Here is an 18,906-nt window from a genome sequence, read left to right as displayed (position 1 = left end):
AATTTGCTGTCTACCTTTCCTGGGCATGATTTTACACATGTCCAACCATATTTTTTTAACCAGATAATCATTCTGGTGCTTCAGCATTATCTAATAAATAATTTTTTGTCCTACTGATTTAAACTGCCACTTTTATTATTTACTGAATTTCCACATGTGCTTGGGCTGTTACTATTCCCTTGACTTCTCTGTGCATTTGGAAACCAAGTCATTCTGTTTTAATTGCTGTACTTTATAGTGTGCTTTCTGTTGGGGCTAATGCCCTTTTGTTAATTTTCTTAGATATTTTGCTCTTCCTGGCTTCTGGCCTGTTTGTGTATGTGAACTTTTAAAAAGGTTTTATCTTTATTTTAAATTATGTGTATATATGTGTAGGGGGATTGGGTTTGTGCATGGTGGGGGGGGGTGTTTGTGTGTGTATGCACAGGCACATAAGATCAAAAGAGTGTGGGAGAACCTATAGAGCTGGCATTACAGACGGGTGAGCTACCGAATGTGGGATCCCTGCAAGAATAGAACACACTTTTAACCACTAAGCCATTTCTCTAGCTTGTGTGAGCTTTATAATTAACGTGCCAGGTGTCATCTCTACCCCTTCTCTGTCAATCCTGTTGCCATTTCTGTTGGGGGTCATCTTTTTATTTTATTGGGAAAACATTTACATACACATTGTGTGTTTGCCTATGTATGTATACGTTTCCGAAACTTACAGGTCATGATAGAGAACAGGTCCAATACTGAGAGTTTTCACACTGGTTAACATTTTCACCACCCACACCCAGATATGATTGACTTCAATTACATACATTCAGTTTATCATGAAGATTTGGTTTTTTGTATTTATGAGAGAATTGCCAACAGAATAATGCTATAGAAAACGTTTGCTACTTAAGTCTTTTTGGGTGTTTTAATAGTATTTTAAATTTTTTTTCTGATTTATTTATTTACTTATGTGTGTGTTTTTTCCTGCATGTAAGCTTGTGCACCACATACCTACATTGACAAAAGAGGGCATTGTGTCCCCTGGAACTGGAGTTATCTACAGTTGTGAGCCACCAAATAGATGCTGAGAACCAAATAAATTCTCTGGAAGAGCAATTGTAACCTCTGTGCCATCTTTCCACCCCTAGTTTCTTTTTCTAATTTTTTGTTTAAAAATTTCTTTTTTTTTTTTTTGCCATATGTTAAATGGGGATAGTAGCAGCCTTTGATGGTGAGCACAGGCTTAGTCATGAGCTTCATTGTTTCCTGTGTGGTCACAATATAGATTGCATAGCACCTAGAGATAATTTATTTAATGTAGCTTAGTCTGCCATCAGAAGTATGCAGTCAGTTTAGAAATTAAGATCTACATAATGTGAGAAGGAAAAGGAGTGAAGTGTTTATGGCAAGTTGTTACACTTAGAAAAGTGAACTTGACAAAAATAAACATGTCAGAAAAACATGGGTGAACTCTTTTCTCTGTGCCTGTGCTATGTGGGCCTCTTGACTGCGTTATTTAATCCTCTGACCTTGTTGAGCTGTAGAGAGTTCATCTTAACCACATTATAGGAACTGGCAGATAACCTGGAAGACAGTAGTCCAGATGGCAAATTTCCTTACGTTACTAGATCTTGGTTTTTCACAGTGAAGGCGCTCAAATGGCTTCAATTTTTGTTTTCAGTGTGTGCGTTTCCCACCTTCCCAGGTTTTCCTGGGAGTTTTTTTTTTTTTTTTTTTTTTTTTTTTTTAGTGTGTCCAGTTTTTCTGATTTCTCCTAGTGAGACAGTTAATATGACTTACCTAGTTCATGGTTGTGAGGAAAGTGATTTGCTAGTCTGATGACATAGTAAAATTTATTGGGCATTGTAGTGTATGCAAGTTTTAGTTCTTCCTCAAGGGCAGAGTTAGAGTATTGGTTCCTGTGTATTATCACTTATTTGAAAAGAAGATAAGAAATTTTAAAAGAGAAAGGTGGCATAGAAAGCTAATTTTGTAGTGTTCGTGAGAGATAAATGTAGGATAATGTTTTCATGTCAGTGAGACAAGGCGGTCACATTCAAGAGCACCCGGCACAATTGGTAGGCAAGCTGTTAAAGGCTGTAGAATCCTATTCTTTGTGAAGGAGGCACTGAGAAACCACACTGAGTGAATCTTTAAAGATTTCTACTGAGAAACCCTTGAATGATCTCCGACTTAGTAAATGGGAGAGTCAGCAGTGGGACTGAGTGTTGTTGGGTTTTGTTTTTAACTCTTTAGGGGACCACCACCCAGCTCCCAAATAAATACATTGAGACTTGTTCTTACGTATGAATTCCCAGCCTTAGCTTGACTATTTCTAGCCAGATTTTCTGACTGAAATTATCCCGTTTCCCTTTAATTCTGACTTTTTATCTCTCCTATATTCTATTTATCATGCTTTCCTTCTTACTTCGAGGCTGGCTGGCTAGCCACTGGCGTCCTCCACTCCTCCTTTTTTCGCTCCTCTCTCTTTTCCTGGAGCCTAGATTTTTCCTCCTGTTTATTCTCTCTGCATGGCAGCCCTACCTATCTCTCTCTCTCTCTCTCTCCTGCCTAGCTATCGGCCATTCAGCTATTTATTAGACCAATCAGGTGTTTTAGACAGGCAAAGAAACACAGCTTCACAGAGTTTTAAACAAATGCAACATAAAAAAATGCAACACATCTTTGTATCATTAAACAAATATTCCACAACATAAACAAATGTAACACATCTTAAACAAATACTCCACAGTAGCTGAATTTATAACTGTGCCTTGTCACTTCCATGTCCACAGCATATCTTTTAGTAGGGTAAAGGATTGCAGAGAGAATGTAATTCTGTAGTGCCCTGTTAGATACAAGAGTTTTGACAATTTGATTTATTGTGTATTACTAGATTTATTTACTATGTATACAGTATTCTGCCTGAAGAAGGCGCCAGATCTCAATATAGATGGTTATGAGTCACCATGTGGTTTCTAGGAATTGAACTCAGGACCTCTGGAAGAGCAGCTAGCACAGTTCTCTTAACCTCTGAGCCATCTCTCTAGCTAGGTATTACTACTATCTTAATACATGTATCGTTTTAGGTCTTCGTGAGCTCGTTTATGTTTGTTTTTAGCCTGTTTAGCTTCTGAATTTCAGAATCATGAATTTACCATCACCCTTGACTGCAGTATTTGAAGAGGAAAAGTAGCTTTTCTCTTGTTCTTCATCTTTTTTTTTTTTTTTTTTTGAGAAATGAGTTACCGAAATGTTCTGTTTTCGATGGTTTTCTCAATAGTCTTTGATGAAGAAGCCTTTGGAAGATGAAGGTTTTTCTTAAACTGGTTGTCTTTCCTTATGGTCTCTTATCTCAAAGTTCCTAAGAGCTTTTCTAAGTTGCTTAGAAAAGTGTTTCTTTGTTGCACTTGTCCATAGGCTCTGCTACCACTATTTGGTAGGTTGGTTCTTTTATTTTGGGTGCCTTCTTAACTGATCCCCTTTATTTTAGAATACTTACATTTATAAGCAAGCTGAGAGAAGCTTACAGAAACACCTCACCTATACTGCCACTTGGACAGTAACGTTTTGTCTTCCCACCCCCCGATGACTTTTTTTTTTTTAATCTCAAATAGTCTCACTGTGAAGCTTTGACTATCCTGGTACTTGACTCTCTTGAATGTGCCACCTGATCTGGTTGGTTTGTTCCTCCTAAGGTCAGTTTGCTACATCCAGGTGCTGTGGAGCTCCTTCTTGAAAAGGTATTTTCCTGTGGTGGTTAGTGTTGATTCTGGAGAGGTGGGCCATGATCAGAGCCCTGTTCCACCGTAGCTTGGTGTCTCCAGCCAGAGCTGATCCTGTCAACCCACTACAGTTGTCCTTACCTCTGTTTTTCCTTCTGTGATGCTGGATCCTTGAACACACCAAGCCAGTTGTCTGGTAGATGATTCCCAAACTTTGGATTTAAGTTGGTTGTTTCTTTGTGGTTAATTTGTATCTTTACAGACTGCTTCTAAAAACAGAAATTTGGATTTACAGATTACATTGTATTTAGGGTTTTCAGCTTTGATGCTACACTGGCCATTATATTCATATGTAAGACAAGGCTTCAGGTCATCACTCTAAGGAGGTTTTCAGCAGAGGTATTATAAAGATCAGAACTGTCCTCATGACATTGTGGTTCCCTGTATCTTGTTTCCCACTAGCATTTGCCTGCTATTTTTAGCATTCATTGATTAGCTTTGGTTGAAACAGTTATTTCATTTGATCTTGCTGTGCAGTGCTCTTTTTCTAACAGTCTTTTTGAGTCTGTTAGCCAGCTTTCAGTTCCGTTCAAAGACTTTACTGAGTCTCATGCAACAATGCACACTTGAAATTTCAGCATTTGGGCTTTGAGATGCATAGCAAGACCTTGTTACTCCAAAAAATATTCTTTAAAATCCTTATAAGCTAAAATTGAACTCTAAAATTCTTCTTGACAAAGAAGCCAAATTCTAATGTCTCTTTAATGTACCAACTCTTTATTCTGAAAATTGGCTTATATTGTCAGAAGTGTCCATTAACTTCTTCCTCTTCCTCCTCCTAGCACAGAGGTGTGTGTGTGTATGTGTGTGTGTGTGTGTGTGTGTTTACATGCCTGCCCATGAAGGTCAGAGGTCAGCCTTAGGTATTCCTCACTGAACTGATACCGGCCACCCCCCACCAGCCTATGCTGCAATTACATATATGCACACCACCACACCTGACTTTTTTATGTGGGTTCTGGGCATGTAACTTAGGCTCTCATGCTTGTGAGCAAGCAATTTACCAACTAAGCTGCCTCCCAGCCTAAGATTTTCATTTTTTTTTTTTTTTAGTGTTTGACATTTTACTTTTTTTTTTATGTATTTATTAAGGATTTCTGCCTCCTTCCCGCAACCGCTTCCCATTTCCCTCCCCCCGATCAAGTCCCCCTCCCTCATCTGCTCGAAGAGCAATCAGGGTTCCCTGACCTGTGGGAAGCCCAAAGACCGCCCACCTCTATCCAGATCTCGTAAGGTGAGCATCCAAACTGCCTAGGCTCCCCCAAAGCCAGTATGTGCAGTAGGATCAAAAACCCACTGCGATTATTCTTGAGTTCTCAGTATTCCTCATTGTCCGCTATGTTCAGCTAGTCCGGATTTATCCCATGCTTTTTCAGACCTAGGCCAGCTGGCCTTGGTGAGTTCCCAATAGAACATCCCCATTGTCTCAGTGTGTGGGTGCACCCCTCGCGGTCCTGAGTTCCTTGCATACAAATGGATGGAAATAGAAAACACTATCCTGAGTGAGGTAAGCCAGACCCAAAAAGAGGAACATGGGATGTACTCACTCATATTTGGTTTCTAGCCATAAATAAAGGACATTGAGCTTATAATTCATGTTCCTAGAGAAGCTAAATAAGGTGAATCCAAAGACAAACACATAGGCATCCTCATGAATATTAACCTTCATCAGGCAATGAAAGGAGACAGAGACAGAGACCCACATGGGAGCACCAGACAGAAATCTCAAGGTCCAAATCAGGAGCAGAAGGAGACAGCACAAGCAAGATTTTCATTTTTTATTACTTTATATTTATTAATATAGATTTTTTTTAAAGTTTATTTTTACAGGAAATTGGAGCTCATATACCTCACATGCAGGTTCTCCTTTTGGCATATTTTATTAGTATAGTGCATTTTCTGGAACATTATGAGTGCTAGTAATGCATTATTATAAACTTTAAAGTCCATAAAATACTCAGCTTTCCTTGGTTTTTAGAAGTAACACATATTTACCATTCTCCTTGTTTCTTAACTCTGAATTTCTCAGATGCTTCTTTTTGGTGAGTTTGATAGTTTTGTGGAGTAGTGTTGAAGTGTTTTGTAAAAGTCATTTTATTGAGTTTTGAAGTTTTCTTATGGTGTGTGTGTGTTTGTGCTTTGGGTTTGTGCATGTCCATGATAGAGGCCAGAGAGCAATGTCTGGCATCTTCCTGCGGGAACTCTTCCATCTTATTTTTTGAGGCAGTCTCTTGATGAACCTAGCTAGCGAGACTCGGGCAAGAAACCCCAGGAATCTTATCTCTTCCCTGACACTGGATTACAGGCATGAGCTGCCACTCACACCTGGCTTTTCTGTGGGTGCTGAGGTTGAACTCAGACTCTCATGTTCTCAAGAACCTGCTTTGGTTTTTTTTTTTGTTTGTTTGGTTTTTTTTTTGTTTTTTTTTTTTTGTTTTTTGTATTTAGACCATGGTTCTAAAGTTCTGGGAAGGAAATTCAGAGGTACAGTATCATTTTCACTACATTATGTCAAGGCTACACACTATATAGTTTGCAGCTCTTGCTGTTGACCTGGCTCTTCTTGGCTGAGGTGTGCTTGTGAGAGTTTTCCTACTGTAAAGTTACCCCTCACCCTTCTATCCTGTGGTGTTTGGAAGAGGTGACTTACATAAGCCTGCACTTAGAATCAGGGAGTTATATTTTAAAGATATTCTGCCTCCTAGGTTCTGATAGTTTTATCATGAAGTTGTTAAATTTTTTTTTTCTAGTGCCTTTTATGCAGCCATTGCTGGAATCACATGATTTTTCTACCTGTTGATATGAAGTCCTCAGTAGATTTTAGGACCAGCTTTGTACATATGGGATAAATCCCACCTGGTCTGAATGAGTAATTGTTTTTGTGCTTTATTGAAATTCATCTATTTTGTTGAGGATTTTTCCATTTGTGTTTGTTTGAGTTATTGGTCTGTAGATTTCCTTATATCTTTGTCTGGCTTTGGTGTTAGGATAATGCTTTTCTTTAGAGAGGGTTAGGAAGTAGGCCTTCTTCCTTTTTTAGATTATAAAGAATTAGAGGACTGGAGGGATGAGTCAGTGGGTAATTAGAACATAAACCACTTACAGAGGACCTGGGTTTTGTTCCCAGCGCCCACATGGTAGCTCAGTCTTCTGTTATCTTAGGTTCTGGGGATCTAACACCATCTGCTGACCTCCATGGTACTAGGCATGCATGTGGTGTACCTACATACTTGCAAACTCTCATATGCATAAAATAAATAAAATGAGAGAAAAATACTTCTTCTTAAGTGTTTACCAGAATTCACTAGTGAAATCACTGGGGCCTTGTACTTTCTGCTTAAGAAGGTGAGTAAGTACTGGTTCAGTTTCCTTAATAGATAGAGCTCTCTTCAGGTTCTTTTCTTTTGTGTATATGCTGTGTTTAGGTTATGTTTGTAAGAGCTTTGGTTTGTTGTTTCTTTCACAGAAATGGTTCATTTCATTTCAAGCCATCATTGTGTGGGTTTGCAGTAGTTCATAGTATTCTTTTGTCATTCTTTAAAAAAAAAAAAAGACAGGGTCTTGCTAGTAATCCAGGCTGTTGGCTGTCTTATAACTCAACTTCATAGCCCACTCTGGCCTCAAACTCATTATTCTCCTGCCTTAGCATCCTGAATGTTGGGTTACATATGTGTGCCATCACGCCTGCCCCTTCATCATACTTTCAGTGTCATTTGAGACAGTAATGATCCCTCTCTCATTTTTATATTAGTATTCTGTTTACTGTTCCCCTCCCTTCCCTCGTCTCTGCTTTTTCACCTTTCCTCACTGGTGCTGGAAATCTAACCCAGGACCTCGCACATGCCAGGCAAGCAGTCTGTATCCCACGCTTTGTTTTTAAATGTTGAGACCAAATCTCCCTAAGTGGATCAGCTGGCTTTAAACCTACTCTGTAGCTCTTGCAGGCCTTGAAGTGATCTTCCTGCCTCAGTCTCCTTAGTTGCTGCAGTTACAGGCCTATGCCCCACAGGGCAGGAACCTGGTCTGCTCTTCGGGCTGATGAGAGAGGGGGAGTTGATTGGGGGAGGGGAGGGATATGGGAGGCGGTGGTGGGGAAGAGACAGAAATCTTTAATAAATAAATAATAATGATAAATAAATAAAAATAAAAAAATTTGAATTTTAGCTTAATATTTAAAAAAGCAAGTACATAAAGACACTTCACAAGTAGTTGTTCATATGCTCTTCCTAGCAGTCTTTTTGTAAGTACTCTTGTTTCTGCTTCTTAATTTTATAGAAGGGGAAATTAAGATAAAATAAAATCAAGTAACAACATTATATCTGCTGCACAGTGAGACCTGTGGCTCTGTATCATGTTCTTCCTTCCCTCCTGTAGATTACTGTGTTATAGGTGTTACTCCTGTTACCAGAGTGCTTTGGGTATGATATTGTAAGACCCGTGTATTTAAGCAAAAGTTTTGAGATCTTAATTGGAAGTATTTAGAGCTTCTTGTGTATTTCTTTGAATTAATGTCCTTTGCTGTCATTTTCATGAATAATGACATTTCTTTCAAAAGATTGAGGGTTTAAAAATTATGTTAAATCTAGAGTATGAAATTTAAAGCACTGTGATAATAATGTAAAATGAGACTAAAACACTTCATAAGAAAATGTCTGTATATATAATGGTATTTTTATATATTTCCTACTAGAATTGGAGGGTTGTTATTTTAATAGAAAAAGCGTATTTTACTCACAGTCCTAAATTTTGGATCAGAATTTAAAATTCTTATTCTTTGATAAGTTAACATGGCATTCCTACATCCCTTTCCTGGCTTGTTTTTGCCGTATCTGTCTGCCTGAAGTTACTAGATCCTGCTGGTTAACTCCTCTCATGACACGTTGCTTTTGAAAAGATTTTGTGTTTTGTTTGTTTTTTATTTTCAAACCTTGTCTCACTATATAGCAAACTATGGCAACATTTATGGAGCCCTTTTTGAAACAGTATTTTCCAAATGATCAATCCATGCAGTTTCGAACTCAAACATAGGCAAGACTCACCTAAAATACAGCATAGATCACTGGATTTTAATATAGACTATGAAGATATATTATATGATCTCAGATTCCACATTACAATTAAGTTGTTAAATTCTTGTGTAATATAAAATTGACAAATTATCTGTGCTGTGATATGGGAAGTGTATATAAGCACTTTGCCCCAGTATCTGCAAAAGTACATAGCCATTCCAGAAAAGCGTTTGTGAGCCACTTTTTCATGGAACACCTGGAAACAACCTAGATGCCCTTCAACGGAAGAATGGATGAAGAAAGTATGGAATATATACATATTAGAGTATTACTCAGCAGTAAAAAACAAGGACTTCTTGAATTTTGCATACAAATGGATGGAAATAGAAAACACTATCCTGAGTGAGGTAAGCCAGACCCAAAAAGAGGAACATGGGATGTACTCACTCATATTTGGTTTCTAGCCATAAATAAAGGACATTGAGCCTATAATTCATGTTCCTAGAGAAGCTAAATAAGGCGAATCCAAAGACAAACACATAGGCATCCTCAGGAATATTAACCTTCATCAGGCGATGAAAGGAGACAGAGACAGAGACCCACACGGGAGCACCGGACAGAAATCTCAAGGTCCAAATCAGGAGCAGAAGGAGACGGAACACGAGCAAGGAACTCAGGACCACGAGGGGTGCACCCACACACTAAGACAATGGGGATGTTCTATTGGGATCTCACCAAGGCCAGCTGGCCTAGGTCTGAAAAAGCATGGGATAAATCCGGACTAGCTGAACATAGCGGACAATGAGGAATACTGAGAATTCAAGAACAATTGCAGTGGGTTTTTGATCCTACTGCACGTACTGGCTTTGTGGGAGCCTAGGCAGTTTGAATGCTCACCTTACGAGAACTGGATAGAGGTGGGCAGTCCTTGGGCTTCCCACAGGTCAGGGAACCCTGATTGCTCTTCGAGCAGATGAGGGGGGGGGGGGGACTTGATCGGGGGAGGGGGAGGGAAATGGGAAGCGGTTGTGGGGACGAGGCAGAAATCCTTAATAAATAAATAAATTAAAAAAAAAAAAGAATCACTGACACACAAACTATGTGTGCCTAAATAAGGTGCATGTGTGTGTGCGCACTTAAGTACCTCAGATTGTCCAGAACTCAGGATCCTCCTACTTCTGTCTCAGTGCTAGAGTTACAGACAAACTGTCGTGACTTGAAAGGCACAGAGAAGATATTTTCTTGATAATTGATAAAGTGAGTCTATGACTTCAAAGGAAAGCAGATACAGTATTCACAGACAATGACAAAATTCAGACTCTCAAGTGAAAATTAAAATTTCGGGAAATTTCTATCCATTCCATAAGAGATTGGTTCAAGGATTTTGCTGCTATCAGATAACACAGCAGCTTTCAAAACCCTTGCTGTTGCCAGGTATGGGAATGCACACCTTTAATTCCAACATTCAGAGGCAGAGGCAGAGGCAGAGGCAGAGGCAGAGGCAGGTGGATCTCGTTAGTTTAAGACCAGCCTGGTCTACAATGTGAGTCCCAGGCCAGCCAGTACTATATAGCTCCCAGGCGTTTGCCTTTTGCTTCATACTTGGAAGTTTTGTCTTGTGCATGTGTAGAATAAATAAGTTTTCAGCCAAAGCCTTAGGAGCATTACTACTGCAGAACTTTGGTGTCTTTCCTCTACCCTGTACATCAACCTACAGATTCCAGTTACCTTTGTCTTCTCTGTCTCTTAGTTCAGTGTTGTGTTCAGTGTGGACCTCTCTTACAGTGTTCTGGAAGGAGCTGCCTTTGTGGCAGGCAGACCAGTTATAAAGAGCTTCTCTAATTTGTTTTTGTAGCTGTAACAGAGAGTTCCACAATATCCCAGAATGCACTATAACAAAGGTTTATTTATTTGGGGATAAACTCACAGTAAGGGTCACGATCAACAGTCCTCCGTATATGCTGGGAACTGGCACCGAATCCAGAAGGAAAAGGGGCTGCACATACTTTTCATCCACATTTATGGTACATGAAACCATGCCCAAAATGGGTTGATATCTTAAAGGCTATTGGCTGAAGGAGTTTCCACAAAACCTCCCACTTTTGTCTGAATAAGAGAGTTCTAAGCTAAATACAAAACTATACAATCAGAAAAAATATCAAGTGTTGTCCAGAGAAAAGGCAAAAATATACTAAAAATTTGAATTAAAACCAGCATGAACAAAATCAAACAAGAAACATGCTAAATGTTTCAATAGTTATCGTATCCTAAAGAGTCATGGGGTGATGTTATTTCTATGTGATCCTGTAAAAGCTAAAATAATGGTTAAGTTTCAAGATTACTGTTTGGTACAATTGCAGATAGTCTCTGAGTAATGGATAAAGTTTTTTGAAAGTTCTTATTTGAAGTTCTGGCCAGAACATTAAAAGAAGGTGCACCATCTCAGCTAACCAAGTTGGAATCACCTTAAATAGTTCGTAACCCCAAACCTATCTTAAAGTGGTGCTATCAGCATAATGACATCATATCAGCCAGGTCCAGTCATTCAAGTCACCGTGAAGGAAGTGCCTCCCCAGGAAAATTAGAAAACCCAGTGCTTGTTGTAAAAAACCATGATGCTCTGGATGACAGAAAGATCCTGGAGGATGAATCAAAAATTCCAGTAGAAAATAGGAAATGTTGATTTTGGCAGACCTGTATAAATGATCAAAGATCAAAGATGAGAGTACAAATAAATAACATCATAATTAAAGGATTATTGGACACGGGTGTGGATATGACTATTATTAATCCAGAATCTGGACATCCGAATTTGTAGTTGGAGCGGCAGGTTGCTTCCCACCGCCCGGGAGGGCTCCCGGCCACCGGCTAGCTTTACCCAAAATAACTACACGGAAGCTGTATTCTTTCCTTGGCTTGTTGCCATGTAATAGAAACGTCCTTTTTTAAGCCTTTGCTATTAACATGATCTTTTAAATGAAATTCTGAGGCCTTCAGCATATTTCCAATCAATAATCGATTAATTCTTGCATTAGCTTGTGCTAGAGGATCTGGCAGACCTGTATGGGATCGGATGTGTGTTAATGTCTTTTAGATCTTTCATACATAAAGGTTCCCATTTACATTTTGCATATCCTTATGGGTACTGAGTATTTCCTGACTTTTCAGAGGTAGTAACAGGACAAACTCTTGGTAAGTCATCTCTGACTCTGAGAGGTACTGGTGATGCTAATTTTTTATTAACTAATTCACTGCTTGGCCCATTAGCTCTAATTTCTTACTGGTTAATTCTTACATCTTAATTTAACCCAGTTTTATTAATCTGTATATCGCCATGTGTCATTGGTTTACCAAGTAAAGTTCAGCACATCTATCTCCAGTGGCAGATGGATGGAGTTTCTCTGACTCTGCCTTCTTCCTCCCAGCATTCTGTTTAATTTTCCCCCACCTACCTAAGTTCTGCCCTATCAAGGGCCCAAAGCAGTTTCTTTATTAAGCAATGAAAGCAACACAAAGACAGGAGGATCTCCTACACCATTTCCCCTTTTCTCTTTAAACAAAAAGGAAGGCTTTAACATAGTAAAGTTACATAAAACAGGTATCTAGCAAGAATTACAATTACAATATTTATATCTATTTTATATTTTATCATAACTAAGAAAAACTATAACTATAAATTCTTCAACTCCATCAAAGACTCCAGAAGGATATAATATTACCTAAGTAAACAGGAAGTGCATTATAAACAACTTCCAAAACTCTAGAATTGACAGTGACATCTCACTGCCTGGACAGTCACCCAGATATCTTCTGTGTCATTAGGGCATTCATATTCAACCTACAGGCCAATAATATCCAGCAGACTTTTCCATGAAGCAGAAACACCTTTAGGCAAGTTCAGCAGTTATTTCTCTGTGAGTCCTGCATGTCCAGTGAAGCAGTCCAGGCAAGACCAGTTTCTTGCTCAATGGGTAACAAACTCCACAAGGAGCCTCTTTGATGCCCATCTTCGTTTTGAAGAAGATTGGTGCTGCCAGGTGCAGATGTGTCTTATTGTCATGAAAAGTCTTACGTTCTTAAACATTTTAAATGTCATATTCTGAAGGTCTCCGAAAGATCTGAAAAATCCCTATCCATCTGAGATACTTCTCTGTGTATTTAGAAAATCTAACTAACATAACTCCAAACTTGACTGTTATAGATGATTATCTATTAACCTATATTTCTTAATTATACATTACATTTTTAAATGAACTACACAATCACAATACCTTAATCAAGAGCAGAATCTTTACTATTGTCTTTTGCCTGTACTTCTTCTCTTTGCTTATTAATTCTGACAAGTTCCTTACTCAATTCAGATCTTTTTATTATTGTCTTTTGCAAAGTCTGAATCTCTTGACCTGTAAATATTTCTAATTACTTCATCAAATCAATTAATTTCTGGTTCTCATTCTGCACACATGACTTCAAGGTTTTAAATTTTTCTATTAATGATATCTTCTCACCCTTAGAGATTATTTGGGTGGCTTGTAGATTGTCTCCCTGGAGGGATGTTCTGTCTGCTGGTTTATCATAATTTTTTAACAGATTTTGATTGTCAATTTCAGCAATATGAATCCTTTCAGATAATCTTTCATAACCAGTCTGTAAAGACTGTATTATTTCTAAAAGTTTCTCATTCTTGACTCTATCAAATTCTTTCTTTGAGGTTATACTATGAAGAACAAAACTAATAGCCACTATGGCCACAAAAATATATGTACCAGGTTGATCATATAGCTCTTGCAGAAATCCTCATAGTAGAAATAAAAAGTTTGTTAAATTCCTGGATGATTATATTGTCTACAGTTATCTGACGGTTGGTTTACAATTTTCAAATTTGTTTATTTGTTAACCAATCAATCTAATATTTAGTTATCTAACTTACCTCTGTTAAATTTTTCAGAAAATTGTTGTAGGTGTAATAATCTTGATTGGTCAGCAGGTGTCACGGTTGCAGCAGTAAGACAGATCCTAGATCAGAACCTGAAGTACCTGAGACTTAGCAGAATTCCCAGCAAATTTGGCTAAATTCTTTTGTTTGTTTGTTTTCTGAGACAGGGTTTCTGTAGCTTTGGAGCCTGTCCTGGAACTAGCTGGCCTCAAACTCACAGAGATCTGCCTGCCTCTAGTGCCCGAGTGCTGGGATTAAAGCCTTGTGCCACCGCCTGGCTCAGATTTAACTAAATTCTTAAAAGCAGCACACCCCACTTATGGAGAAGGTTGAGTTGGGCAGAAGTTCAAGGAACCCAGAGCTTACAGACACTCGCAAGCCACAAGGTTACTGGCCAGAGCTTGGGCCAGTGCCACGGAATCCAAGCTGGGAACCCAAGCCTGTGTTGCAGGTGCAGGGTTAGATCTTCCTGGGTCAGAACTTGGACTGATCAGAGCAGGTCTGGCAGCATCTGAACCTCAGATCCTAGCTTGGGTAGCGGAAGTGGGCCACATGGGCCAGGGGCCAGAGATGCTACAGAGGATTTGCGGCAGAAGCCTTGGGTGGTGGTAACTCAGGCGTAGTAGGTGGGTAGTTAAACCAAGCAATGCTGGACAGCGGGAACTTGCCAGGTCATGCAGCAGACCAGCCAAGCCAAGCAGTGTGCAGCTGCAGTTGCACCAGAGGGGTAGTTCAGGTGCAGAGGGTAATTAAGCTGCATGGGGTGGGAGGAGGTCGTGGTGGGTCTAGACAGGGCCGGGCAATGGTGTGGGCTCAGTCCACGTGGACGCCAAATTGTAGTATCAAAGAGTTCCACAATAGCCTGGAATGGAGTATGACAAATCTATTTGGAGATAAACTCATAGTAAGGGTAACAATCCGCAGTCCTGTGTGACCTTGGAACTGGAACTAAATCCAGCAGAAAAAAAGGCCCTCGTAAGTTTTTCATCTGCACTTATAGTACATGAGACCATGTCCAAAGTGGGCCAGTTTCTGAAAGGCTTTTGGCTGAAGGGGTTCTCACAACAGTTTTTCCTTTTTTTCAGGGTACGCTGGCTCATTTTGTGTCATCTTAACACAAGTTAATCATTTTGGAAGAGGAAACCTCTTTGAGGAAAATGTCTCCACCAGATTGGCTTGTGGTGCATTTTCTGATTGATGATTGATGTGAGTGGGTCCAGTCCACTGTGGGTGATGCCATCTGGGCTGGTGGTCCTGGGTGCTATCAAAAGGCAGGGGCCAGGTGTGATGGTGCATGCCTTTAGTTCTAGCAGAGGCAGGTAGATCTTTGTGAGTTCGAAGCCAGCATGGTCTACCCTGTCACACACACAGAAAGAAAGCTAGGTGAGTAAGCCATGGAGAGCAAGCCAGAAAGCAATGATTTTCCATGCTTTCTGCTTCAGTTACTGCCTTGACTTCTTTAATGACTGTGATCAAGAATGAAATAAACTTTTATCTCTCACCATTGCTTTTTGGTCATGGTGTTTTATCACAACAGTTGAAACCTTAAGGTATATGGGTTAGAACCCCAATCTTTTGTGTTTTCCAGCATCTCATGGAAATCTTACTATAAGAAGGTAAAACTGATTTCAGTGACTGAGTTTAGGGGAACATTTTTGAAAGGCCACACAAGAACAGTTTAGTGATACAGTTGTGACAGTGTTAGTGCTTCTGAAAGGACAGGTGAAATGTTCTTTGAGGAAAATGACTACTCATTGGTAGCTTCTGTAAGAAATGTTTGGTATTTAGAGTTGGGGCTGTTAAGATGAAAGATAAATTAAAGGACTGGAGAGATGACTCAGCTTTTAAGGCCACTTGCTGCTCTTCCAAAGGACCTGGGCTCAGATCCTAACACTCATATTTGGTGCCTCAACAACCACCCCAATTTCAGTCCCAGGGGTTCTGATACCTTCTGACTTTCAAGGGCACCTGCCTGTGTGTGGTGCTTATACACATAAATAAATTAGAATGTGTGAAAAATTTAAAAGAGTAAATGAATTTGGTTGCAGCCTTATAGGGCTCCTGTTTTATTACTTTAGTGAAGAGAAGGAAATGATAGGCGTGGGTGGCTTGAAGAATGGAGAGAATTTAAAATAGGTGTTACAGAGAATGGAAAGTAATTTTAACAAAGAATGAATATTATCATTCACTCATAAAAGTTGACCATGAAAGACAGTTGTATTCATCTGTCCTATGGTAATTTCTATTTGAACCTGATATAGTCACAAGAAAGTAAGTAACTAGATTCATTTTGAGTTTGTATGTTTGCAAATCTGGAATTTAAGGAGTTCGGTGTATTGATAAGAATCGAACATGAAATTTAAGTTGACAAAGAAAGGATACAGTAAAATAAAGTTTTAAGATACTGAAGGTACTCTGAGATCAGATAACATTCATATTGATGATAATAAATTAAGATGTGAGGAAAAGAGATTGTGGTTAAGGGATGCTGTGCTATTTCTAGAGATGAAGCAGTTCAGGTTATCATAGCACAGGTGGTGAGGAATAGACAGATGGGTAGATACTGTAGATGGCCATGGTCAGAAGAACTGAATGACTTCAGTTTTGGAGGGTTTAGTCTTACTTGTGGTTATCACTCACAGCGATAGTGGGGTTTACTAGTTAAAGGGGAAGTTTTAGTTAAGTGTGAAACTTATTGGTGATGATGTGACTAAGCAGTTGGTAGTTAGATCGTAGTTAGATCATAACAACAGGGGAACTGGGTGTATAGCTGAGTAAACATGAGCTTTAAAAGTGAGCTTTTGTGTGTGTGTTGAGGTGACCAGTGATGATAGCAGCAGGGAGTAAGCAGGATACCTCCTAGTATCATTTGAGAGGACAGGGAGGTATGTAGTCTTTGATATGATGCAGGATTTCATTCAAAGAGGTAAAGCCAGATGCTTTGTAGAGGGTTTGAGGATATAAGGAAGTTTGGGGCTCAGCACTAATGTCCCCCAGAAATATTTAGAAGATTGGAAAGGAATGGAAGCCTGAATCAAATTCAGAGTTGTGGAACTTCATGGTTATGACAGCTGGCAGTTGATTAAACATTAACTATTTTCTTTGACATTGTGACTTTGAAGCTTGGTACTTAGAATACTTGACTAATTTGACAGAAGTTAAAGGTTCTATTAGTTGCAGTTTTGACTTGCCCTTGTAAGTAAAGCAATGCATCTTTTGTATATCTTCCTTTCTGTTTGTAAGAAAAAGATGTAGAGGGTGGGAGTAAAGTAAGTAGAGAAAAGATGGTGGTGCCATGCTTAAGTTTGTGGGGGAGGATTGCAATAGCTTTGCCAGTTATAAGCCTGGGATATTTGATTTGAGATTGCAGTAGTCTGGAATCTTTTTTTTTTTCTTTTTTCCATTCAATTATTTACACTTCCTTCCCTCCTCCCAGTCCCCTCCCGCTCCCCCACACCCCCTCCTCCCTCTCCCACCCTGCTTCAGAGAGGGCAGGGAAACCTGCCCTGTGGGGGGAAGTCCGAGGCCCTTCCCGCTACATCCAGGCCTAGGGAGCTGTGCATCCATATAGACTAGGGTCCCAAAAAGCCAGAACATGCCGTAAAAACAAGTCCTAGTGCCTTTATCAATGGCTTCTCTGTCAGCCCCTATTGTCAGCCACAATCAGAGAGTCCGGTTTGATCACATGCTCATTCAGACCCGGTCCAGCTGGATTTGGTGAGCTCCCATTAGAACAGGTACACTGCCTCACTAGGTGGACCAACCCCTCACGATTCTGACTTTGCTGTCTTCTCCCTCCTTCTTCCTTTCAACTGGACCTTGGGAGCTCATTAGTAGTCTGGAATCTTTAACTGATGATCCAGTGAATATTTCTAAGGTACTTGCCGTGTCTCCAGTTAAACCAAGCTGTACTTAGGGATTAAATGGTTTGTAAAAACAAAATGTATCAGAATAAACAAAAGTTACATGGTAATTTGACTCTAATTATGGGTCACCTCCATGACCACAGAAGCAGTTCTGGTGGATAATATTTTGGGTTGTGTTTTAAGATAGAGTTCAGCAGATGAATTTACTATGTAACCCAAGCTGGCCTTGAGTTCAGAATCATCCTGCCTCAGCCTCCCAGTTTCTGGGATTAAAGGTATATGCAAGTATGGTTAAGAAGTTAATTTAAGAAGTTTAGGGTTAAAAGATTTGCTTTTCCCAGAACATTTTAAAGGTGTAAAAATTTTGTGAGCTACTTTTGAGTTTACAGTTTCTAATACTATTTATACCTTCTCTTTTTATTCCTAAAGAGCTACTACCCCTGCTTATAATTGTTGCCATCTGCTGTTTTTCCCAGCGATTCTTACTTTTTCTCATATACCTAGCCAAGCCAGGACAGTGTGGCATTGGTGGTCAGATAGACGATTGACCCATATAAGTCAATAGAACACATTAGAAATTCCACACAATTGTGTAATTTTTGCTTTGTTTGAGATGGGGTCTCGTTATGTTCTTTGGGTTGGCTTCTTGCTTCCTGCGTTGGAAGTAGCTAGGATTACAGGCGCATACCAGTTAGCTAGGCGTCCAGTTGCTTTTTGACAAAGGTGCATACAACCTGTTTGATCTAAGATGATCTCCTCAGCAGGTAGTGCTGGCATAATAGTTTGGATATTGATAGGCTACAAAAAGAATCTTTATTAAACCTACTTTTTTTCCAAAATGAATTAGAAATCTATATATAAATCCTTAAAAACGATAAAATACCCTTTTCCCTTTTGATTTTCACAGTTCGCTTCTAGTCCCTAGCAAGAACTAGTTTGCTATCTTTTCTCTAGTTATACATTTTTTTTTCTGTTTGAGGCCAGATTTTTGGAAAAAGTTGTTAATATCTAAAATGTTTCATGTATCACATTCATTTTTATTGTGTAGGATTTTCATGGTATGAATGCATCAAAGATGTCTTGGGACCGAACTGTTCTTGAAACATTTTACTTCCTTTGCATCTTTAGTTTAACAATAACAACAAAAGAAATTCATCAGGTAAAAATTCTCAGAGAAATGGGCTAAAGGAAGACATTTTCTGGAAACTTAGCCCCAGACACTTAAAATTGGCTTTGATCAAAGAAGGCATTAAAATTTTTTTAAAAGGGTTTATTGTTATTTTGTGTATATGTATTCTGCATGTATGGCTGTATATCACCTTCATACA

General features: G+C 39.2%; 1 protein-coding gene across 5 annotated transcripts in view; it reads left to right on the top strand.

Annotated features, from left to right (window-relative positions):
- The window catches only part of Mapk8 (mitogen-activated protein kinase 8), a 66,213-nt gene that overhangs the window by 10,024 nt on the left and 37,283 nt on the right, over window positions 1-18,906 (top strand). The window contains exon 2 of one of the 5 annotated variants that reach the window (XM_041662515.1): window positions 14,798-14,918. The exons of the other annotated variants lie outside the window; for them this stretch is intronic. The gene's annotated coding sequence lies outside the window, so the exon portion shown is untranslated. The remainder of the gene's footprint in view (window positions 1-14,797; window positions 14,919-18,906) is intronic. 5 annotated transcript variants of the gene reach the window in all.

This window comes from Microtus oregoni, unplaced genomic scaffold (genome assembly GCF_018167655.1).
Source record: "Microtus oregoni isolate MIOR12 unplaced genomic scaffold, Mior012 000013F_ref0000133, whole genome shotgun sequence".
NCBI lineage: Eukaryota > Metazoa > Chordata > Mammalia > Rodentia > Cricetidae > Microtus > Microtus oregoni.
Note: the sequence above shows the minus strand (reverse complement) of the source record. Positions and strands in the feature narration are given on the sequence as shown.